Source organism: Crassostrea angulata, chromosome 4 (genome assembly GCF_025612915.1).
Source record: "Crassostrea angulata isolate pt1a10 chromosome 4, ASM2561291v2, whole genome shotgun sequence".
Lineage (NCBI taxonomy): Eukaryota > Metazoa > Mollusca > Bivalvia > Ostreida > Ostreidae > Magallana > Magallana angulata.
This window is the reverse complement of record NC_069114.1, coordinates 9,719,207-9,728,248: the sequence shown is the minus strand read 5'-3', so window position 1 is coordinate 9,728,248 and position 9,042 is coordinate 9,719,207. Positions and strand designations below refer to the sequence as shown.

The 9,042-nt window shown below is 35.6% G+C and overlaps 1 pseudogene; it reads right to left on the bottom strand.

The window, feature by feature from the left end:
• Positions 1-5,142: 5,142 nt before the first annotated feature.
• On the bottom strand, positions 5,143-6,252 carry LOC128180653 (uncharacterized; annotated as a pseudogene).
• Between the last annotated feature and the right edge of the window lie 2,790 nt (positions 6,253-9,042).

Below are 9,042 nucleotides of genomic sequence, written 5' to 3'. Positions count from 1 at the left end.
TAATTTCCGAACAACCCTCGCAAACTGATAATACAAAACTGTTTTGCCATTGTGTCATGCTTACTTTTGTTTGCCACATGCACCCCTGTGAATGTTATTGTCATTTAAATTTTAGACCACGTGGTTTTATTTGACCCTTTCAGTTTCGTAGTAAAAATCGTGCCTCGTATTTATAGTCTATTTTATAGAATCTAGGTACTTGTAATCAAATATAAAATCTAGAGGTTTATTGATTTTAAACTTTATCTTCATTAATTGGTGGATAAAATGTGTTCTAGAAATAAATAAGACAATACAAAAAATAGTTGATGTCTGCTGTTGCAACAATTAACATGCTTAGTAGAGATCTCCCCTGGGGATTAATTTTCGATTTGCGCCTGACCTAGTAATAGTATCAATAGAGCAACAGACTATATATTTTTATGCAGAATGTTCCTTGAAAATGGCTCGATATGCTAAGTTTTTATACAAAACAGACACCCATTATTTTAAAAAAAACCATGATATTGCACATCACAAGCATCAAACATGGCCATGATAGAGATGTGCAAAAATGGATTTAAAATGATTTTTGAGGATAATTTTAGGGAAATAAATTTAAGAAATTGATAAGATAACACCACGGATGTCTGGTGTATAATATCGGTTGGATATCGAAATAAGAAAATCTAGAAAACTCGTTGCCATCCTGTCGCTTCGCTTGCTACGCTCACGAAGCTCACTGGTAGGATTATGCCAGTTTCTCATTTATTTTCAAGAAATTGATAAAATCGCCGACTCCTGTGGTCAAAACTATCCTGCCTCCATGTTGTTTGCCTCGTACTTCAAAATCGGGAACCTTTTCATTTCCCCCATGTTATCGATCGAACACCTGGATAAATGTCATGTTATTCGGCAATGCCGATATTAACTGCATTTGCTTTATGTGTGCGCATTCTTCAAACTGCAGAGAACATGTGGACGTAGATATTGTCACCATGTTTTTTTTTCACTTTCGATTTCGATTTCAAACGCTTGACCGATTAAGATGAATATAAAAGTTAAACGTACCCACGTGTGACTTCCGGATTTCTAACGATGGATAAAAACAATTAGGGTCGGCGATTAAATATAGGGTCGGTCGGGAAACCGTAAACAAACATATTTTTTTGTTAGGCCTGATACTGATAAAAAAAAATAACATTAGCAAATTAGCAAATCTGAACTATGCCACAATACTCCTATTGCATACGTAATACAGCTGCTCCACAGCTATGACCTCAGACACCCCGATAATTCGTGAATGAATTTCGAAAGTACTGAATTTGCGATTTTGCATCCAACAAATTGCAATATCAATATGTGGCTCATAGTAACATTTATTTATTTACATTCTTATTTTCAGTTACTGTAGACGTATTTTTTTCCACGGGGTCATAATTCCGCGGAATCACAATATCAATTTAATCCGCGGGTAAAAATTTACGCGGATTCTTTGAATGAAAAAAAAAAATTATTTGAATAATCATTATTAAATTTGGTTCTGAGCGACTTTCATTACCTAGAATTTGTTCAACTTTGGACTTAAACTGTAAGAACTGTTCACTGTGAACAGTAATTATCGGTTGTGGACTGATCGGTAGTCATTAGTTAGCCGTCAAGATGTAACGACGCTGGCTAAAATCGTCTTGTGAAACACCACGTCTTTAATTAATAGTAACTGTCAATTTATGGGTTCACATGTAGTTTAAACTATGAGTTGATCAGTTTTATCACTTAAAAGTCAGAGCACAAAGGCATCTAAAAATTGCAGTAAACACTGGTAAAAACACGGGTCTTAGCATGTAGTTAATTGGGTCATTGAAAGACAGACCCGCTTGGGGCTATTTGTCGTCTGACACGTGCCGTTATCTCAAGCTGGGAGAAGTTTAAATTTCATGCAAGTAAATTTACAGAAAATTCAAATCTTTAGGAGATTAAATTATTTATTAAGTTATTCTCAATACAAATTTGACAGTTTGCATAGATAAAAACGATATACACTGGGTACACGTATATGCAAGTGTTACATGTATAGAATGTAGTAACTTCCAATTATCCTTATTCATGTAAAGCAATTTTAAAATTTCATTCCAAAATGCACTTTAAGTACACTGGGAAAAAATTCCGCGGAATATTTGTGTCCGCGTTCATAGCGTAAATTAATACCACGCGGACAAAAGTACGTCTACAGTATGTTTCAATACTACATCTTACCATCAAAATTAAGTCATTTAAAGTTACATCTTTGTAGTAATATTAGAGTAGGATGCGGCATCTTCTGCAATCCATTTTGCTAGAAACGTCTTATTATGCCTGCTATTTTTCCTAGAATTTGTTTCCAAAAGACATCAGATTCAATGCCCTCTAAAAAAAATCAAGGTATTCTTTAATTGTTATTTTTATTTATTTACAAACATTGTCTTGCGTAGAAGGCACAAGCATTACAAAGATATGTTGAATGATGGAATTGAACAAATATATAAAAAATAAATATCGTCTATTATATTTTATCTCTCTCTCTCCATGGATATCTTTTGTAATACCTCAATCTTTTGTAAACATTATAATTGCGAGTCGCACAGCATATTTACTGTACAAGACCTCAACAGCTCTACGCATGAAAAAAGTCCATTAAAAAGGAATGAACAATTTTTATGAATTAATGAAAACATTGAAACAGCATTAAATGTTTCACGTTTATAACTCTACAATTTTAATGATTTTTTTTCCTTTTCATTTTAAGTCATTCATCCACCTGAACCAAGGTTATGTTTAATTATGACGTCACGTTGGATGAGAATTTACAGTGGAATATCCCAATTTGAAATCCATCGCATGTTGAGCTAAACATGTTAGAAGTTTTTCAACTGCTTCAACTCAAACAAAGAGATGACCGTGTTTGATCACCTAATATTTAAAGAATAATTCCTTCTTCATTAAATATATACAAGAAAGTGACCAAAAGTGTCATTTTAGTTTCTAAAAACAAACAATCCGTTTCTTTTAAGTCCATGCTGTCATTGTCAATAAAAAACTAACGATGTTTAAGTTTTTCTAAAATGTCGATATCTTCGTAATCGCATAAATCATTAAAAAAAACATTTTATCGGGTTACTGGTTATTTTTGATGCTGTTAAACTTATATATTTCATGGCTTTTGAAGTGGTTGAAATACAAACATTTGAACTTCTGCACAGATATCAGTGTCACAATCAATAGATTTATTCATGCTTACTATTTTCCTGTAGGGTACCTCTGATTTTTATTCTATGTTATATCCTTTTTGGTGCCTCAGATTTTGTCAATTCAGGTATTGGTCAATATTGGACTATACTCGGACTGTTCTATTTGTTTACTATGATGCTATAAATACCCATGTTTTTGGTCAGTGAGCAGGGGTCCATTAGCACGCACTGCAGTAGTAACACGATGTATAGCTAAACGTATTTTTTACGGTAACAATCTCCATTAGGGGTAAGTTCGTTTTTCCTTATACTTTAGTCTTGTTTGTAATATTTAAGACTTTAGGTAACTGTTCTTATACGTGTTCGATAGTATTTTCGTGTTAACGTTTTACATAGTACTTGTTTATTTACCGTAGAGTTATGGTGCGTTTGTGTGACAAGCGTGGTTTGCTAGTTTATTTGTGAGTTTATATTTCGTAGTCTTATACGGCCTTATTGGTCATACATTGACTGTTTTGTGATGTTAAGGGGTCTTATACACTTAACTATATTGCATGTTAAGAGGTCTTATACGCTTAACTGTGACTGTGCTTGATACGTTAAGGGGTCTGATACACTTAACGGTTTTTCACAGCGAGTATTGTTCGGTGTGATTGTATGGCGTGCAGTTGTGGTAATTAGGTAAATAAGTATATTGTGAAAGTGAAACGTTTAATTGAAAATATTGTTATTTATATATAATTAAAAGGTTCCAGCAAGGCTCCAGCAATGTCCCAGTGATGATTCGGCCATAGTCACCAGTGTTCCGGTATTGAACATCTTACCACCCGTGTAACCTCCTTCGAGTATTCACTTACTACGCTGGAAGCCGGTGGACGGAAGCCGTCATCTTAGGACGTGGTACCGAAGGAGGACACATTGGAGGAACACTGGAGGGACACTGCTGTCCAATATACCACCATAGGACATTGACGAATCAGATATTAGAAACATTTTTTTTGTTAATATTTTTTATGTGTGTGTGATGTGTATATTTGTAAATTTATTGATTTTATATATAGATAAAGATTGTAAATACTTATTGTTGTTCTCATTGCTTGACTGGTTAGACACTAAATACTGTCAGAGATCCTGCTAATTTTCAACTAGTATGTAGAGTCTAATTCAAACATAATTCTAATTATGTGACACAAATCAAATGCTTAGCATGATTAAACAGTATAATTGATAAGAATCCAAAAAGAGACATTGTAAAGTCTGTTTCGGATATAAATTAAATATATGACCATTAATCAATTATATGTCAGTAAATAGTTTAATACCAAAATTATAAAAATATAAGACCAAATCTTAATCTCTTAAAGTTAAATAAACTCCCGATAATATTTTTACATATCTCTGAAAGTAAAAAAAAAATTGAAGACTAAGTAACTTTAAAAACCTAAAATTTACAGACTAAATGACTTACATCTACAAAAAAAATTACATCGGAGATATACAGCATTATTTATCATAAACATTCACTGTAATTATTCTCAATCCCCGTAGACGTTTAGCTCCATTCAACGTTTGAAATCCTTTTAAATACACCAACGCATTAAGGGTCTTTTCTCCTTAGCGTGTCAATGTATTTTGTTAATATCTATAAGTTTGTAAAAGGACAAAAATTTACCTTTCTGTGCTCATATTTCACTTCTAAAATATGCAAAAATTCAGTGGGCCTTCTTATTAATTGATGATGTTTACCTGGTGTGAACTCGCTTAATTATTTATAACTCTACTCGTCTGTGTCACGTGACAGATTTCAGTAAGCGTGTTCGACGTGCCTTTACATGTCATAAACCTTGATTTCTGTGAACACGTTATTTGTAAGTTGTAATATCAACGGATTTTGTTTCTAATCGGTAACTTTTCCCTCATCTGGTTAGAGATTTAGTTATTTAGTTGCATTATTTGTCTTGCAATACTGGAATTTTGTCACTTTTCCTGTTGACCACAAAGTAACAAAGAGGTTGTCTCTGGTGTCCACGCTTAAATCAAATGGACCGAGTAAATCATAGTTGTCTATGTAGCGGAGGAGCGGACCGTCCTGATCCAGAATGTGGATACACTGGTTAATACAATCTGCTGTCAAAATGCGACCCTGGCTGTATGTTGTGATGCCGCTTGAACAAAATGATCTCTCATGAGTAGATGAAGGATCAGTGTAGTTAAACCGGAGTTTCCCGGCCTGATTGACCACCACTACTACACTGGCTTCATAGTCTGACACATAGATATCTTGGTTCCTGTTCTCAGTAATGTATTTATATCCACCAGATGAATAGAGTTGTTGTCCTTCGTTGTCGAATTGAATGATTTGTTTTTCTCTAGACCCAGAGTAACGCACAACTTTTGTTTGTTTATCATATTCACTGTCCATGACAACGAGTAGGTCATCAGACAACGTACTACAGACGTAGTGAGGTATCCACTCATCTAATCTGACCATTGTTTCTATAAATGTATTCTTTACTATGTTCACAGTTTTCTCGATGTCGTCAATATAAACAAGATCGCCACTCTTTGTCACTGCTATGTCCTGCGGCTTGTTTCCTGATTTGGTTTGGATTGATTTCCCTTGTAGATTGTATAGTTCCATGATCTTGTTGTTAACACAAGTCCATATTTCTGCATCATTTAAACCGTATAGACCACAGTAATTACTTGTGTCTATTGTTGTGTGCCCAGTCTGGCGGAGTTGACTTGGCTTCTTTGCTAGGCATTCTGTAGTCACCTTCTTCTATTGTGAAAGATAAATCTGACAAAGAACGAAACAGTTTAATCAGCCGATCTCTGTTGATTTTAGGAGGAGTGAATTTTGGTAAGAATGTTTTAAATGTAGGGGGTAGTCTTTTGAATTCAGAATTCCGAGATTTGTACTCAGAGAAGAGAGAGATATCTCGAAAATTGAGTAACTTCTTCATTTCATCAATATTGTGTGTTATTTCAGAAATTTTTAGTGTTTTTCATACTCCTGTTTATTGATAATATCAAGGTTTTTAGATTCTTCTTTTTCGACGTCAGATTGTAAGTTTCTGACAATGGTGTTTATTTCTCTGCCAAAGCATTCCTCGTTTGTTGTAAGCTGTTATCAATTTTTTAGAGTTTTTACTCAGATCGACTTTCTGAACTTGGAGGTTGGATGCAATCTCTTGATATTGAGGATAAATTAATTCTTCTAATTCTTTCAACTCTCTCTTTAAAGCTTCATTTTTACTTTCAAAAACTTTTAAAATGTCTACTTGTTCATGTCCTGAATGTTCTTCAGATATACATTGTTCACAGATAGGAACATCACACTGTTCACAATGAAGTTCACATTGTTTTGTTGAATGGCTTCTACACTTAGGATAATATAGATTGGTATTGATTTGTTTTAGTGGTACCTCATGATGAATTTTATTATGATTTTCTGCACAGTTTTTACACTTGTATGAATGACAAATCTCACAGTACACGAGGTTTTCAAGAGTTTGACACCTGGTGCAGCGTACAACATCCTAGGCGCTGTTCAGGGGGTCCATGGCTTGATTTAGTAGTCAAAAGTAATCTGAAATAAAATGCAGTACATTTTGTAACCGATCTAGTTTTGGCCCACATACAATCGCTCGATCCAATGAAAATTATCACTCATGCGGTGCAGAGACTGCAGAAGGGTCAAGCCTCCTTGCAATCAATGATAGAAGGTAAACTTGACAAATTTCGTAATTATTCTATGGCCAATATCGACGAAAAATTCAAAGCGATGAGAAGTGACATTGACCTTGAACTTGCCATGCATACAAAAGATATAGAAACCTTGTCACAGTCTGTTGATTCTCTGTTACGCCGCGTAGAGAAAGTCGAACACTCTTACACATCTGACCAAGCATTGCGCTCATCTGATCACGTCAACAACCCTTTAGATGACCGAAATCTTACGCTTATTGCAACAAACTTGAAATTCGACAAAGATGAAGACATGCTACAAATTGCTTGCGATTTATATAGCAACCTTGACGAAAATGCAAACGTATTAGCCGCTACCCGTCTTAGAAGCAGGGTGCAAGGAAAACCGGGTCTAGGTAAGATAGCGGTATCCTCGTTGAATGAAAAGAAATCTATTTTGTACGGGAAGCGTAAACATCGGGAGGTCGATGCTTACAAATCGGTGTTTATCCGTTCAAGTAAATCGCATACAGAGAGGCTCATTGAACTGAACGCACGTACTCTGCTCAACGAAATACCTAACGGCAACCATTTCCGTATAACTTCCAACGGTCGAATTGTTAAGAAAAGACCAGAATCTGATCGAGAGCAATCCGAATCTTACTAGGAAAATTGCCGACCCATTGACACTCTACGAATTGGTCATTTAAATGTATGTGGATGGACTAGTAGTAATCATGCATTGCGATCAGCAATAATAAATCATTTGCATTGTGATATTATTAGTATCAATGAAACACATCTACTTAATATGGATGAAATTAACTTGAATGAGTTTGGTTATAGGTGGATTGGCTCAAATCGTAAACAGACTCACGTCCAAGCCCCTAAAGGTTCAGGTGGAGTTGGACTTTTAAATGCGATCAATACAACTCATATAACGTTAAAGTCATTGATCACGCGTACGAGGAAATTATGTGTGTCCATTTTGTCAACAAATTTTCTGACTTTAATTCTATTGTGTATTCATTGTATCTGCCTCCGGAAAATTCGCCATGGGGGCGCGATGCCACTGCATTTTTCTTCCATTTACTTACCCAGGTTTATCTACATTGTGAAACTGACGCTCTCATCTTATACGGGGATCTGAACTCACGAATTGGTTCTATTCAGGAAAACAATGACTGCTTCGATAACATACAACATCGGACGTCGATTGACAAAACTTGTAACCAACACGGTAAATCATTCTTAGAATTTCTAAATGATAGTCGTTGTTGCATTCTGAACGGACGTTTCGGAAAAGAGTCGGAATATACGTTTTACTCAACTCGAGGTCATTCGGTTGTAGACTACATCTCTCTACCTCTAGACAACTTTACACTGTGTCAGAATTTTCAAATCACAAAATGCACTGATCTTATCAAAAGATACAACCTTTACCACCATTTGGGAGAAAGGAGTAAAATTCCAGACCACAATGTACTAACCTTTGACCTCAAAGTATACTCACAATTACAGACGGTCAATCAATACGACAATCAAAGTAAAAAACGCTTCAATTTCCGGCAAATTCCTGCTGACTTTTTAAGTTCTCATGCCACCATTACTGCAAATAATAGTACCATTGCACGTATCGAGAGGTTCCGCGAAACTCAAAACCAGATCGACGACTTGTATAAGGAGTTCCGAGATGCTATGTTCCGTGAGATGTCCGAGAAAATCCCCACATACGATTGGTCTGCACGTACTAGGAAACGCCTGAGGCCGCATAAACCGTATTGGAACGAGGAACTCACTGAACTATGGAGGCATATGCGCGAAATGGAAAAAAAGTTTCTAAAATGTGACCCCAAAAGGCGCCTCAAACGAATACAGAAACAATTTTACAAAGAGTCACAAAACTCCCTGGACAAACGAATTCGATTCTATGAAAGAAAACACAAGCTAGATCTGGCGTAAAACATAGACTCAGTGCGCGATAATGACCCGAAACAGTTCTGGGATCAAATAAAAAAGATCAGCCCCCAACGCAAATTTAAATTCCCAACCGAGTGCTACAATGATGCTGGAGAGGTTACCTCAAACAGCGACACGCTGAAACACACATGGAAAAGAGACTTTAGTCTACTATACAACCCCGCAA